Genomic DNA, 15000 nt, shown 5'->3' with positions numbered 1-15000 from the left:
AAGGGAAAAAGAAAATGGGACTTGCACGTTCGATAGAAAACGGAGGGTGATGTATGGCCTTCGGACGGGGGTGGGAATGGCATGCTCTTGTTGGCAACCTGATGGAAATATATTACTGTTGTATAATTTTTCCATCACTCGCGTTTCACGTCTGTGGCGCTGTTGCCAGTTGCGAGCTCGCCGCCGATCACGTGACGTCCGGTGGTATGATTAGTGGAGAAGATTCTTTTATTCTCTCTCTCTCTCTCTCTCTCTCTCTCTCTCTCTCTCTCTCTCTCTCTCTCTCTCTCTCTCTCTCTCTCTCTCTCTCTCTCTCTCTCTCTCTCTCTCTCTCTCTCTTTCCCTTTTTTTTATCGGTGTCACACGACGTCTGGTCCGAGTCGCTTTAAACTTGGATAAGATGGGAGACTGGGACAAGGAAGAAGAAGAAGAAGAAGAAGAAGGGAGAAAAGATATGTAGAGCTGGCAGTGTGTGATAGGGAAAGGGAGATATATTATAAGAAGAAGGCACACTAACAAAGGAAAGAGATTCAGAGGAAATAGGTAAAGGATGATGATTCGGGGGGATAGGATAGAGACAGAGAGAATGCGAGAGAAGGGGGGTAAAAAGAAGAGATTGCGAGGGTGATAAACAGCACTAAAGTCGTCTTGAATTGCTTTGTCTTCTGGGATAAATTTCCCGTCTGGTGGCGCGATGACGACCCCCCTCCCCCTACCGATCCTCCTCCTCCTTCCCCTCCCCCTTCTCCTTTCCCTTCTCTTTTCCCTTCTCTTTTCCCTTCTCTTTTCCCTTCCCCTTTCCCTTCCCCTTTCCCTTTCCCTTTCCCTTCCCCTTTCCCTTCCCCCTCCCCCTTTACCTTCCCCTTCCCATTCCTGCCCCTTTCTCCTTTCTCTCCACCTCTTTTACCTTGCTCTCCTCCTTTTTCATCGCCCCTATTACTCTCCCATCCCCTCTTCCCCTTCTCCCTCCCCATCCTTCTTTCTCTTCCCTTATACCCCTCTTATTCCTCCCCAACTGCTTCCCTCCTCCCTTCCCAGAATCCTCATTATCCTCCCACCATCCCTCCTTCCCTTCTCCACCCCCCTTTTCCTTCTCCCTCCTTCCCTTCCTCCTCCCTTCTTCCTTCTCCATCCTTCCCCTTCCTCCTCCCTCTTCCTTCTCCATCCTTCCCTTCCTCCTCCCTTCTTCCTTCTCCATCCTTCCCCTTCCTCCTCCCCCTTCCTTCTCCATCCTTCCCCTTCCTCCTCCCTCTTCCTTCTCCATCCTTCCCCTTCCTCCTCCCTCTTCCTTCTCCATTCTTCCCCTTCCTCCACCTTCTTCCTTCTCTCTCCTTCCCTTCCTCCTCCCTCTTCCCTCTCCCTCATTCCCTTCCTTCTCCCTCTCCCTTCTCCCTCCTTCCCTTCCCCCCCTTCTTCCTTCTCCCTCCTTCCCTTCCTCCTTGGCCAAGGGCTGAGCCTGATCGTGAGGGAAGTTTGGCGCGTGGAATGCCAGGTGTTTGAGTGCGAGTGTGTGAATGCGGCTTCAGAATCCACTCAGCGACTGCGCGAAAAAGAAGCTGTCAGTCTGTATAAATGTTTTTGATCAAAAGCGAAATTGGAAATGGAAAGAAGGTGAAGAAAAAAAGGAGGGAGAGAGAAAAGAGAGAAAGAAAAAAAAAACATTGAAGAGAGAAATGTTGATGAGGGTTCGAATAAAAGAAATAAAAGAAAATTATTATGGATAGAAGAAAGAAAAACATTGAAGAGAGAAATGTTGATGAGGGTTCGAATAAAAGAAATAAAAGAAAATTATTATGGATAGAAGAAAGAAGAAAGAAAGAAAATGAATAGGACAGAAACGTCCACTGAGAACGCCAACACATACAGTCTGACCTGTCACTGTCATTGTCACTGGCATTATCACCAGTGCCACATCTGGTGCTGCTACTAGACTGTAACACTAAAATTAGCAGGACCATCCAACACAGCACACCACACCACAACACAACACAACACAACACAACACACACAACACAACACAACACAACACAACACAACACAACACAACACAACACAACACAACACAACACAACACAACACAACACAACACAACACAACACAACACAACACAACACAACACAACACAGCACAGCATAACCAACCCACCTGCCGTAAGGATAGTGGGCGAATAAAAGTAAACAATACAGAGGAACTACAGCAGAGCCACGAAGAACCCTGTGCACAAGTGACGAGGGCGTACGTATGTGTGTGCATTAGTGTGCGGGCGCGGTCGCCTATTTGCGTGTGCAGGGATTTGAATTTTTGAAAAAGGGGAGGGGGTTGGAGAGCGAGGCAGGGAGAGTTGGAGAAAAAAAATTGTGCTTTTATGTATATGCATGCATACATCATTTCTACATTTACACACACACACGCACGCACGTACGCACGCACGCACGCACACACGTATATATACATATATACATGTATATACATATATGTATATATATATGTATATATGTGTACATTCAAAAAAACAAATACATATATATACATACATACATATGTATATATGTGTATATGTATATGTGTGTATATATATGTATATATGTGTATTTGTGTGTGTGTGTATATATATATATATATATATATATATATATATATATATATATATATATTACACACACATACATGTAGGTATAGATACATATATATATTCATGTCTGTATATATTTACATATGTATATGTATAGATGTATGTATATATGAGAGAGGGGAAAAGAGAGAGGGTAGAATAGATATATGGTGAGAGAGAGAAAGATAGATGGTGAGAGAGAGAAAGATCGATAAATGGTGAGAGAGAAAGATAGATAGATGATGAAAGAGAGAAAGGTAGATAGATGGTGAAAGAGAGAAAGATAGATAGATGGTGAGAGAGAGAAAGATAGATAGATGGTGAGAGAGAAAAAGATAGATAGATGGTGAGAGAGAGAAAGATAGATAGATGGAGAGAGAGAGAAAGAGAGATAGATGGTGAGAGAGAGAGATAGATGGTGAGAGAGAGAGAGATAGATGGTGAGAGAGAGAGAGAGATAGATGGTGAGAGAGAGATAGATAGATGGTAAGAGAGAGAGATAGATAGATGGTAAGAGAGAGAGAGATAGATAGATGGTGAGAGAGAGATAGGTAGATGGTGAGAGAGAGAGATAGGTAGATGGTGAGAGAGAGATAGATAGATGGTGAGAGAGAGAGATAGATAGATGGTGAGAGAGAGATAGATAGATGGTAAGAGAGAGAGATAGATAGATGGTAAGAGAGAGAGATAGATAGATGGTAAGAGAGAGAGAGAGATAGATAGATGGTAAGAGAGAGAGAGATAGATAGATGGTAAGAGAGAGAGAGATAGATGGTGAGAGAGAGAGAGATAGATCGATGGTGATAGAGAGAGAGATAGATCGATGGTGAGAGAGAGAGAGATAGATAGATGGTGAGAGAGAGAGATAGATAGATGGTGAGAGAGAGAGAGATAGATAGATGGTGAGAGAGAGAGAGATAGATAGATGGTGAGAGAGAGAGAGATAGATAGATGGTGAGAGAGAGAGAGATAGATAGATGGTGAGAGAGAGAGAGATAGATAGATGGTGAGAGAGAGAGAGATAGATAGATGGTGAGAGAGAGAGAGATAGATAGATGGTGAGAGAGAGAGAGATAGATAGATGGTGAGAGAGAGAGAGATAGATAGATGGTGAGAGAGAGAGAGAGAGATAGATAGATGGTGAGAGAGAGAGAGATAGATAGATGGTGAGAGAGAGAGAGAGATAGATAGATGGTGAGAGAGAGAGAGAGATAGATGGTGAGAGAGAGAGAGAGAGATAGATAGATGGTGAGAGAGAGAGAGAGATATAGATGGTGAGAGAGAGAGAGAGATAGATGGTGAGAGAGAGAGAGAGAGAGATAGATTGTGAGAGAGAGAGAGAGATAGATGGTGAGAGAGAGAGAGATATAGAGAGATGGTGAGAGAGAGAGAGAGAGAGAGAGAGAGAGATAGATAGATGGTGAGAGAGAGAGAGAGAGAGAGATAGGTAGAAGAAGGCGCGGGAGCGAGAGAGGCGAAGACAGAGTGACGAAGGTACGCTGGCGGCGGCAGCCATATCTCAATGGCTGAACACATCCATCCGGGGCTCAATACTACTTGCCAGTTGCCATCCTGCCCCGCCCTCCATCCTTCTTTCCCTCCTTTTCTTCCTTTCTTCCTCCTCACCTTCTCTTTCCTTCCTTCCTTCCTCCCTTTCTTTCTTCCTCCTCCCCTTCTCTTTCCTTCCTTCCTTTCTTCCTCCTCCCCTTCTCTTTCCTTCCTTCCTCCCTCCCTTTCTTCCTTTCTTCCTCCTCCCCTTCTCTTTCCTTCCTTCCTCCCTTTCTTTCTTTCTTTCTTTCTTTCTTCCTTCCTCCTCCCCTTCTCTTTCCTTCCTTCCTCCCTTTCTTTCTTTCTTTCCCTCCCATTCTCTTTCCTTCCTTCCTCCCTTTCTTTCTTTCTTTCTTTCTTCCTCCTCCCCTTGTCTTTCCTTTCTTCCTCCCTCCCTTTCTTCCTTTCTTCCTCCTCCCTTTCTTCCTTTCCTCCTCCTCCCCTTCTCTTTCCTTACTTCCTCCCTCCCTTTCTTCCTCCTCCCTTTCTCTTTCCTTCCTTCCTTCCTTCCTTCCTCCTCCCCCCTCCCCTTCTCTTTCCTTCCTTCCTCCCTCCCTTTCTTCCTTTCTTCCTCCTCCCCTTCTCTTTCCTTCCTTCCTCCCTCCTTTCTTCCTCCTCCCCTTCTCTTTCCTTCCTTCCTCCCTCCCTTTCTTCCCTTCCGTTCTGTTTCCTTCCTTTATTTCTTCCTTTTCTTTCAGTCCACCGTCACGACGCCTTTTATTTGTTGCTTCCTTTCAGCCGTATTCGTTAACTCTAGCTATCCATTTCTCGCTCTTACCCCCCCCCCCCCAAGTTCCTCCTTCCCTCTTGCTCTTCCTTCCTTCCTTCCTTCCTTCCTCTCTCTTGTCTTCCTCGCAGCCGCCTCGCTAACCCTTCTCCTCCTCCCCCTCCCCCCTTCCTCCTTCCCCCCACCCTCCCCAGATTGTCCATTATCTCCAAATGAACAGCGGCTGTTTACCACCACGCTCGGAAGGAGCCTTTCTCCCTCACTCCCTCCTTCCCTTCCTCTCTCTCTCTCTCTCTCTCTCTCTCTCTCTCTCTCTCTCTCTCTCTCTCTCTCTCTCTCTCTCTCTCTCTCAATCTCTCTCAATCTCTCTCAATCTCACTCTCTCTCTCTCTCAATCTCACTCAATCTCTCAATCTCTCTCAATCTCACTCACTCACTCACTCACTCACTCACTCACTCACTCACTCACTCACTCACTCACTCACTCACTCACTCACTCACTCACTCACTCTCTCACTCTCTCACTCTCTCACTCACTCTCTCACTCTCTCACTCTCTCACTCTCTCTCTCTCTCTCTCTCTCTCTCTCTCTCTCTCTCTCTCTCTCTCTCTCTATCTCTTTCTCTCTCTCTCTCTCAGGCTCTCTTCCTCTCTTTCCCATCCTCACTCTTTCTCCTCTCCTCCCTTAATTATCCCCTCCCTCCCTTCTTCCCTTTTCCCTCTCTTTCTCTGTTCTCCCATCTCTCGCACTTCCCACCTCTCCGTCTCTCCCTCTCACCCACTCTTCCTTCTTACCCACCCCTCCCTTTCACCCACCCCTCCTTCTCTCTCACCCCCCATCCCTCCCACCCTCCCTCCTTCCTCCCTCCTCCCTCCTTCCTCCTTCCTCCTCCCTCCTCCCTCCTCTCTCTCACTCCTCCTCTTCTCTTTGTGTCTTCTCCTCCTAGGCAGACGACCAATCCCCCCTTCTGCCCCCTTCTGCCCCTTCTGTCCCCTCCCCCCCTCTGCCACCCGTAATAAAAAAGGAGAGAATTGAAAAGATACAGCTTCAAAATAGGACACATTCTAACAACCAGATATACGGACATACATAAAAAGACAGACAAACAGACTGACAAAAAGAGAGACAGACAAACAGACTGACAGACAGAAGTAAATACATAGACAGACAGACAAACAAGCAAGATATACATACAGACAGCCAAGCAACAGACAGACAAACAGACAAACAAACTAATAAGATATACATACAGACAGGCATACCGATCAAGCAACAGACAGACAAACAGACAAACAAAGAAGATATGCATACAATCACACATACAGACCAGGCAACAGACAGACAAACAAACAAGATACGCATACAGACAGGCATACCGACCAAGCAACAGACAGACAGACAGACGGACAGCGGGGGCCACCACGCGGGGGATAAGGCGAGGGATGAAGAGCAAATGGACAGGTTACCAGATAATCAAATCACGAATGGCGGATCCGGACGAACCTTGTTGCTGATGGTGCGCCCGTTATTACTCCTGTTATGGGCCGTGTTGTTTGTTGTTTGGGGCGAGATTTGGGCGTTGTGTTTTTTTTTTTTGGGTCGTTTGTCGGCTTGTTTGCTTGTTTTTCTTTCGTTGTTATTGTTTTTGGTAGTAGGCTCGAGGAGGGGGGGAAAGGGGAGGGGGGGAGGTGGAAGGATGTTGGTATATATTTTTCGTGTGTTGAGTTCGGGAGGAGGGGGTAAGGAGGGGGGAAGGGAGTTTCTTTGTTTGTTTGTTTGTATCGATTTAGGTTTCGGTTCGGGAAGTATACAAGGAAAGGTGTTTGTTTGTTTTGTCAGATATGTTTTTATTTATTTATGTGCGTGGGGCTCCGTTTACATGTTTATCAACTTGCTTCTCTTTTCTTTCCTTTCTCTATTGATGCTTTGTTTCGTAAATTCATCAATTCATTAAATTACACATCAATTAACGTCCATACTTCACTCCTATGTATTTATATCGGGAATTAGGCTCAGTTTCTCAATTTTTATCCCATATTTAGCGCTCCGGGATAATCCGTCGTGTATTTGCGCCTCGCTCGGCTATTTGTTTTTCTCATCTGTGAATTGTCAGCAAAGGGGGAAAGATTGGGGCTGGCAGGGACGGATGTGCAGGCGGAGAACAGGTGGATAAAGATGGATGGTAGAGTTGGGGGAGAAAGGGGAGGGAGGGAGGGAGAGAGGGGAAGAGAGGGGGAGAGGGAGGGAGGGACAGAGAGGGAGGGAGGGAGGGAGGGAGGGAGAGAGGGAGTTGGGGAGGGAGAAGGAGAGAGAGCGAGAACGAGAACAAGAGAGAGAACGAGAAAGCGGAAAAAGAGTGAGAGACAGAATATCAGGAATAGTTCTGAAACGCGGCGTGTATTCCCGTAGACTAGTTGCGGCGGTTGTCACTTGTCAAATAAAGTTTGCGAGGGCAGCTCTAGCTCCCCCTGCCAATATTTGATTACCACAGCGTGTCAAAATTACGGGTGTCAAACAAAGCAACGGCGCAACAAAAAAAAAAAAAGACAACAATAACACTAACTGCGAGATCAAAGTGAACACCAATATAAGAATTATTCATCACTTACAAAAAAAAAGGGGGCGGCTTTAATACTGTTACAATATGGGTTTATTTGTTTTCGTGTCGGGTCCCTGATCAGAATTGCTGGCCCCTTGATCAAGCCCGAATTTTTCTTAATCAATTTATTGGATCTGATCAAACTTTTTGGACATTAATCTAACTTTGAGGCCCCAGATTCGGATCTCGTTGAACCATTTCTTGTTCAAAATGGTTCCTTGGTGTGGTTGATCATTCTTCACGTGTCTGGTACAAAGATGGTATCCACAGGTGTAAAATTCTGGTAATTGTTTCGATTCTTTTAGTTTCATTGTTCTGTCGTTTTACATTTTCTCTTTTATGATATATATTTTTTTCTCCCGTGTTTCTTTTTTTTTTCTTTTTCTCTATTTATTCTTTTATTCGTTTTTTCCCTCTTTCCTTTGTCATTTCTTCTTACTTCTCTCTTTCCTTCCTTTTTTATTGTTTCTCTTTCCTCTTCTCGTCTTTACTTTTTATTGCTTTTCTCCTATGCTTATATTTCTATTTTCCCTTTACTCCCTTTTTTCGTCTTATCTTTTATTTTCTCCATTCCTCTTTTTCTTTCCCCCTCTCTCTCTATCTCTTTTCATGTTTTCACTTTCCCCCTTTTCCCGTATTCTTCTTTTCCTTTCACCAGTTCTTTCTCTCACTTTTCCCTCCCGTTTCCCCCCTCCCCTCTACCCCTGTTCTCTCCCCCCCCTCCTCCCCCATTTTTCCTGCAGCGGGCTGATGAGTGGCTTCGTCAAAGACACGGTGATAAATGGCCATTGTAGCAGCCAAATTTAAACTCACAGCATTTCCCTGTGTTTGTTTCGCCTCCCTCCCTGTGTTTGTTTCACCTCCCTGCCTGTGTTTGTTTCGCCTCCCTCCCTGTGTTTGTTTCGCCACACTCCCTGTGCCTCCCTCCCTGTGTTTGTTTCGCCTCCCTCCCTGTGTTTGTTTCGCCTCCCTACCTGTGTTTGTTTCGCCTCCTTCCCTTTGTTTGTTTCGCCTCCCTCCCTGTGTTTGTTTCGCCTCCCTCCCTGTGTTTGTTTCGCCTCCCTCCCTGTGTTTGTTTCGCCTACTTCCCTGTGTTTGTTTCGCCTCCCTCCCTGTGTTTGTTTCGCCTCCTTCCCTGTGTTTGTTTCGCCTCCCTCCCTTTGTTTGTTTCGCCTCCTTCCCTGTGTTTGTTTCGCCTCCCTCCCTGTGTTTGTTTCACCTCCCTGCCTGTGTTTGTTTCAGCTCCCTGCCTGTGTTTGTTACGCCTCCCTCCCTGTGTTTGTTTCGCCTCCCTCCCTGTGTTTGTTTCGCCTCCCTACCTGTGTTTGTTTCGCCTCCTTCCCTGTGTTTGTTTCGCCTCCCTCCCTGTGTTTGTTTCGCCTCCCTCCCTGTGTTTGTTTCGCCTCCCTCCCTGTGTTTGTTTCGCCTCCTTCCCTGTGTTTGTTTCGCCTCCCTCCCTGTGTTTGTTTCGCCTCCCTCCCTGTGTTTGTTTCGCCTCCCTCCCTGTGTTTGTTTCGCCTCCCTACCTGTGTTTGTTTCGCCTCCCTCCCTGTGTTTGTTTCGCTCCTTCCCTGTGTTTGTTTCGCCTCCTTCCCTGTGTTTGTTTCGCCTCCTTCCCTGTGTTTGTTTCGCCTCCCTCCCTGTGTTTGTTTCGCCTTCCTCCCTGTGTTTGTTTCGCCTCCCTACCTGTGTTTGTTTCGCCTCCCTCCCTGTGTTTGTTTCGCCTTCCTCCCTGTGTTTGTTTCGCCTCCCTCCCTGTGTTTGTTTCGCCTCCCTCCCTTTGTTTGTTTCGCCTCCTTCCCTGTGTTTGTTTCGCCTCCCTCCCTGTGTTTGTTTCGCCTCCCTCCCTGTGTTTGTTTCGCCTCCCTCCCTGTGTTTGTTTCGCCTCCTTCCCTGTGTTTGTTTCGCCTCCCTCCCTGTGTTTGTTTCGCCTCCCTCCCTGTGTTTGTTTCGCCTCCCTCCCTTTGTTTGTTTCGCCTCCCTACCTGTGTTTGTTTCGCCTCCCTCCCTGTGTTTGTTTCGCTCCTTCCCTGTGTTTGTTTCGCCTCCTTCCCTGTGTTTGTTTCGCCTCCTTCCCTGTGTTTGTTTCGCCTCCCTCCCTGTGTTTGTTTCGCCCCCTCCCTGTGTTTGTTTCGCCTCCTTCCCTGTGTTTGTTTCGCCTCCTTCCCTGTGTTTGTTTCGCCTCCCTCCCTGTGTTTGTTTCGCCTCCCTCCCTGTGTTTGTTTCGCCTTCCTCCCTGTGTTTGTTTCGCCTCCCTCCCTGTGTTTGTTTCGCCTCCCTACCTGTGTTTGTTTCGCCTCCCTTCCCTGTGTTTGTTTCGCCTCCTCCCTGTGTTTGTTTCGCCTCCCTCCCTGTGTTTGTTTCGCCTCCCTCCTGTGTTTGTTTCGCCTCCCTCCCTGTGTTTGTTTCGCCTCCCTCCCTGTGTTTGTTTCGCCTCCCTCCCTGTGTTTGTTTCGCCTCCCTCCCTGTGTTTGTTTCGCCTCCCTCCCTGTGTTTGTTTCGCCTCCCTCCCTGTGTTTGTTTCGCCTCCCTCCCTGTGTTTGTTTCGCCTCCTTCCCTGTGTTTGTTTCGCCTCCTCCCTGTGTTTGTTTCGCCTCCTCCCTGTGTTTGTTTCGCCTCCCTCCCTGTGTTTGTTTCGCCTCCCTCCCTGTGTTTGTTTCGCCTCCCTCCCTGTGTTTGTTTCGCCTCCTTCCCTGTGTTTGTTTCGCCTCCCTTCCCTGTGTTTGTTTCGCCTCCTTCCCTGTGTTTGTTTCGCCTCCTTCCCTGTGTTTGTTTCGCCTCCCTCCCTGTGTTTGTTTCGCCTTCCTCCCTGTGTTTGTTTCGCCTCCCTCCCTGTGCTTGTTTCGCCTCCCTACCTGTGTTTGTTTCGCCTCCCTCCCTGTGTTTGTTTCGCCTCCCTCCCTGTGTTTGTTTCGCCTCCCTCCCTGTGTTTGTTTCGCCTCCCTCCCTGTGTTTGTTTCGCCTCCCTCCCTGTGTTTGTTTCGCCTCCCTCCCTGTGTTTGTTTCGCCTCCCTCCCTGTGTTTGTTTCGCCTCCCTCCCTGTGTTTGTTTCGCCTTCCTCCCTGTGTTTGTTTCGCCTCCCTCCCTGTGTTTGTTTCGCCTCCCTCCCTGTGTTTGTTTCGCCTCCCTACCTGTGTTTGTTTCGCCTCCCTCCCTGTGTTTGTTTCGCCTCCCTCCCTGTGTTTGTTTCGCCTCCCTCCCTGTGTTTGTTTCGCCTCCCTCCCTGTGCTTGTTTCGCCTCTCTCCCTTGGCCATATTTATCGCCTTCGCTTGGGCATGTTCGCCTCTTGCCCATTGCCTATATTTAGCTCCCTCTCTTGGCCATATTCGCCGTCCTCATATGCCATATTTACCTCATTAGCAAAACCATAGTCACCTTCTCTTCAAGGCCATATTCACTTCCCTCGGTTGGCCATGTTCGGCTTCATCCCTTGGCCATGTTCACTTCCCTCAGTTGGCCATGTTCGGCTTCATCCCATGGCCATATTCGCCTGTCTTTCTTGACGTTGGTCGTCTCCCTTCCTTGGCCATATTTGCCTCTTTTGCTTGGCCATAGGCGCCTTTTTTGCTTGACCACGGTTGCTTCTCTCCATTGGCCATATTCGCCCCCCTCCATTGGACACATTTGCTTGGCCATTTTCGCCCCCCCCCCCCCCCCCATCTTCGCTTGACCAGTTTCGCCTCCCTCGCCTGGCCTCCTTCGGTAAAAGATGTGGGTTAGCACTGAGATGAGTCGTGTCTCGAGGTGTTCCTTATATCCCCTCGGCGGAAGAGCTCTTTGAGATAAGCGTGTCAAAATGGAAATGAGGCTATATATTGCGCCATATATCGCCGCCCATATCAGCGAATGATGCAAATATGTGTCATTTTTGCGTCGCTTGTCTTGGGGTTTTCGTCTTTGTGGCTGAAGACTTGGGAATTCGTGACTCGAGACTCGGGACTCGTGATTTGTAACTTTTGTGACTTGTACGGTTCTTTGGACTTCTGAGTCGTGACTCTAAACATGGGAGTCGTTGCTGTGGATTTCAGACTAGTGACTCGTGACTTTAGAATTGTGCGTTCATGACTAGTGACTCATCATTCAGACTCGTGACTCGTAGCTTGTGACTTTTCGGTTCTTCGAGGCAAGATAGTCACTCGTGTGGGGAGTGGAGGGGGTAGGGGGTCGGGGTCTTGCATGCCTTGCTATCGCCCCATGTTCTTGCAAGGCGATTGAGCTAAAGCCGGCGCTCGTATACCTTTGTCTGGCTGCACGATATAGAGTATCACTGTCGCGTACTGCCGTAAAGTCGAGAATCCCACTGCAAGACGGGCGCGCGAAGACCTTGTGCGTAAAAGTCGGGCGTTGATTACAGAACAGACTAGTAAATAACACGAACAGAGGATATTGTTGAGAAATTGTCTTGTTCGGATACATAATGTGTGCCAGGATGCGTTTGCCTGTTTATCTTCTCTTTCTGCTGTCTGTTTGTCTGTCTGACTAACTGACTATCTATCTATATACCCTGTCTGCTGTCTGACTAACTGACTGACTATCTATCTATATACTCTGTCTGCTGTCTATCTATCTGTCTCCTCTGCTGTTTATCTCTCTATCTGTGTCAACCTTCCTGTCTCTGTGCCTCTTTGTGTGTTTCCGTCCGTCTGTGTAATGTGTGCACGGTACAAGAAGATCTACTGATATTACCATTTGCAATGTACGTGTATACAATCCCACGCGTGTCTGTTTCGGTGTGAATTGGAGCCCCTGTTTCTTATATTCCCCGCCCGCCTTGCACATGGCAGACAATTACCTCCCACACCGGAAATATTCCTTATCACATTTTCGGCGGAATTAAATTGATACAACGCGATTTACCTCCTTATCAAGTCCATTTCCCAGTCCCCTGTTATCTTGTCTTCCTCTGTTACCGGTCTTTCGTTGCTGTTGTTATTTTGGTTGTTTTTTTGTCGTTTATTTCTTTATCTCGTTATCTGTGTGACTCTTTTTATGATGCAAATGTTATGCGATGGTAATTTAGACAGTGTTAATTGGGATTCTTATCGGATTTGCAAAGTGTTGGTTCTGTGTGTGTGTGTGTGTGTGTGTGTGTGTGTGTGTGTGTGTGTGTGTGTGTGTGTGTGTGTGTGTGTGTGTGTGTGTGTGTTTGCGCTTGTCTAGCTGTCTAAGTCTATGTATGTTTGTGTTTGTGTTTGTTTGTCATCACGTGTGTGTACCGGGTACATGTTTGTGCATGTGCATTTAATTAAGATTATGACAATATGAACGTAATCGACAGTGTTGCTCCAAGGGACAAACGCCATTGTAGTCGCACTGAAAGACTTTCATGCGTGTCTTTGTAAAAACAACAAAAAAGAAGAAGAAAAAGAAGTGATGAAGAGATAAAGAGGTACATGACAGTGCAATTACCACCTCTCCCTCCCTCCCTCCCTTCTCCCCCCCTCCTCTCCCTCCCTCCCCCCCCTCCCTTGGGAACTGTCTTTATGATGACTGTGTTATCCGGGCAAGCGAGCCTTTGTTATCGCTCTCATTATTTTCTTGTTAACAGAATCATTGCTTCTTTACATGGTCATCATTATCATGACAGTATCCTCACCGTATGACGTCATCAGGACTCTAATTGTTCATGCTGCGCGTCGCCAAAGTCGGTATCGAAATTATAATCAACGTCATCACCATCATCAGTCATCAGACATCAACAGCAACACCCACTAAAACCACATCCTATCATATGATATAATTTCAGTTGACGTCATCACCATATCAGATGTCTTTTTGCCATATCGTATCATCATTACATAATATTCTCACCATAACACTACAAAAGGGCTGAAGAAATACCGTAGACAAGGGAAATTCCTTCTGCAGGCGTTTGTCTATGTGAATGGGAAGGAGGAGGAGGAGGAGGAGGAGGAGGAGGAGGAGGAGGAGGAGGAGGAGGAGGAGGAGGAGGAGGAGGAGGAGGAGGAGAAGGAGGAGGAGGAGGAGGAGGAGGAGGAGGAGGAGAAGGAGGAGGAGGAGGAGGAGGAGAAGGAGGAGAAGGAGAAGGAGAAGGAGAAGGAGAAGGAGGAGGAGAAGGAGGAGGAGAAGGAGGAGGAGAAGGAGGAGGAGAAGGAGGAGGAGGAGAAGGAGGAGGAGGAGGAGGACGACGACGACGACGACGACGACGACGACGACGACGACGACGACGAGGGAGGAGAAGGGAAAGGGAAAGGAAAAACTGGTAAGAGGAGAAAGAACGGAAGGAAGGGTCAGAGGGAGAGGGGTGGAGGGATGAAAGGGTGGGGGGATAGGAGGAGGGCTAAGAAAGGAGTGGAAAGGAGAATGAAAAGGATAAGCCAAGGGAAGGAACGAGGGAAGGGAGAGTAGATAGAGGAAGGGAAATGCAAAGGAGAACAGAGAGGGTGAGGAAGTAAGTAAGAAAAGGAGAGGAAAGTGGAAGGAAAAAAAGGGAGAGGAAATGATAAAAGGGAAGAGGAGGAAGAAAGAGATCAGAGAGGGGGTGGGAGGGCGAGGAGAAGGGGACGAAAGCAGAGGGGGTTAGGAGAGGGAGAAGGAGGGGGGGGGGGCAGCGTCTTGGACTTCCTGTCTCCTCCTCAAGGGATAAGACTTCGAAGAGCCTCTGCTCCTGCGTGACCTTTGACCTCATCTTGCGTCGACTTCGGTTAATTCCCTTTGTTGGTGATTTTTTTTTCTCTTTTGATCTTTATGGCTGGGGGCCCGGACTTTTTTTTTTTCTTTTTTGCATTTATAACATTCCGGAGTTGTTTGCTTTATTATATATGCACATGCGCACGCACATGCGCACGCACGCACCGACACACACACACACACACTCTCTCTCTCTCTCTCTCTCTCTCTCTCTCTCTCTCTCTCTCTCTCTCTCTCTCTCTCTCTCTCTCTCCCTCTCTCCCTCTCTCCCTCTCTCCCTCTCTCCCTCCCTCCCTCTCCTCCCTCCCTCCCTCCCTCCCTCCCTCCCTCCCTCCCTCCCTCTCCTCCCTCCCTCCCTCTCTCTCCTCTCCCTCTCTCTCTCTCTCTCTCTCTCTCTCTCTCTCTCTCTCTCTCTCTCTCTCTCTCTCTCTTCTCTCTCTCTCTCTCTCTCTCTCTCTCTCTCTCTCTCTCTCTCTTCTCTCTCTCTCTCTCTGTCTGTCTGTCTGTCTGTCTCTCTCTCTCTCTCTCTCTCTCTCTCTCTCTCTCTCTCTCTCTCTCTCTCTCCTCTCTCTCTCTCTCTCTCTCTCTCTCTCTCTCTCTCTCCCTCCCTCCCTCCTCCTGCTGCTACTAACGCTATATTACTAATGACGAAACGTACATCATTATCATTTGAAATGTTGAAGTTCCTATAGTTAATATAATTGTTGTAATTGTCATTAATATTTGAAATTATGAAGTTTAGTGTAAAGTGTAAATGCAAATCCGATAAACTTTAAAATTATTATTGCTGTAATCACTACCCTTATTACCATTATAATCATTAAGGTGATTATGCAGTTCGAATTTAAGCTATAGCTGCTGT

General features: G+C 47.4%; 1 protein-coding gene across 1 annotated transcript in view; it reads left to right on the top strand.

The window, feature by feature from the left end:
- LOC125036840 (1-phosphatidylinositol 4,5-bisphosphate phosphodiesterase-like) overlaps window positions 1–15000 on the top strand; it is a 207172-nt gene that overhangs the window by 136587 nt on the left and 55585 nt on the right. The gene's annotated exons all lie outside the window — the stretch shown is intronic.

The sequence above is a fragment of the Penaeus chinensis genome, chromosome 22 (genome assembly GCF_019202785.1).
Source record: "Penaeus chinensis breed Huanghai No. 1 chromosome 22, ASM1920278v2, whole genome shotgun sequence".
Classification (NCBI taxonomy): domain Eukaryota; kingdom Metazoa; phylum Arthropoda; class Malacostraca; order Decapoda; family Penaeidae; genus Penaeus; species Penaeus chinensis.
Note: the sequence above shows the minus strand (reverse complement) of the source record. Positions and strands in the feature narration are given on the sequence as shown.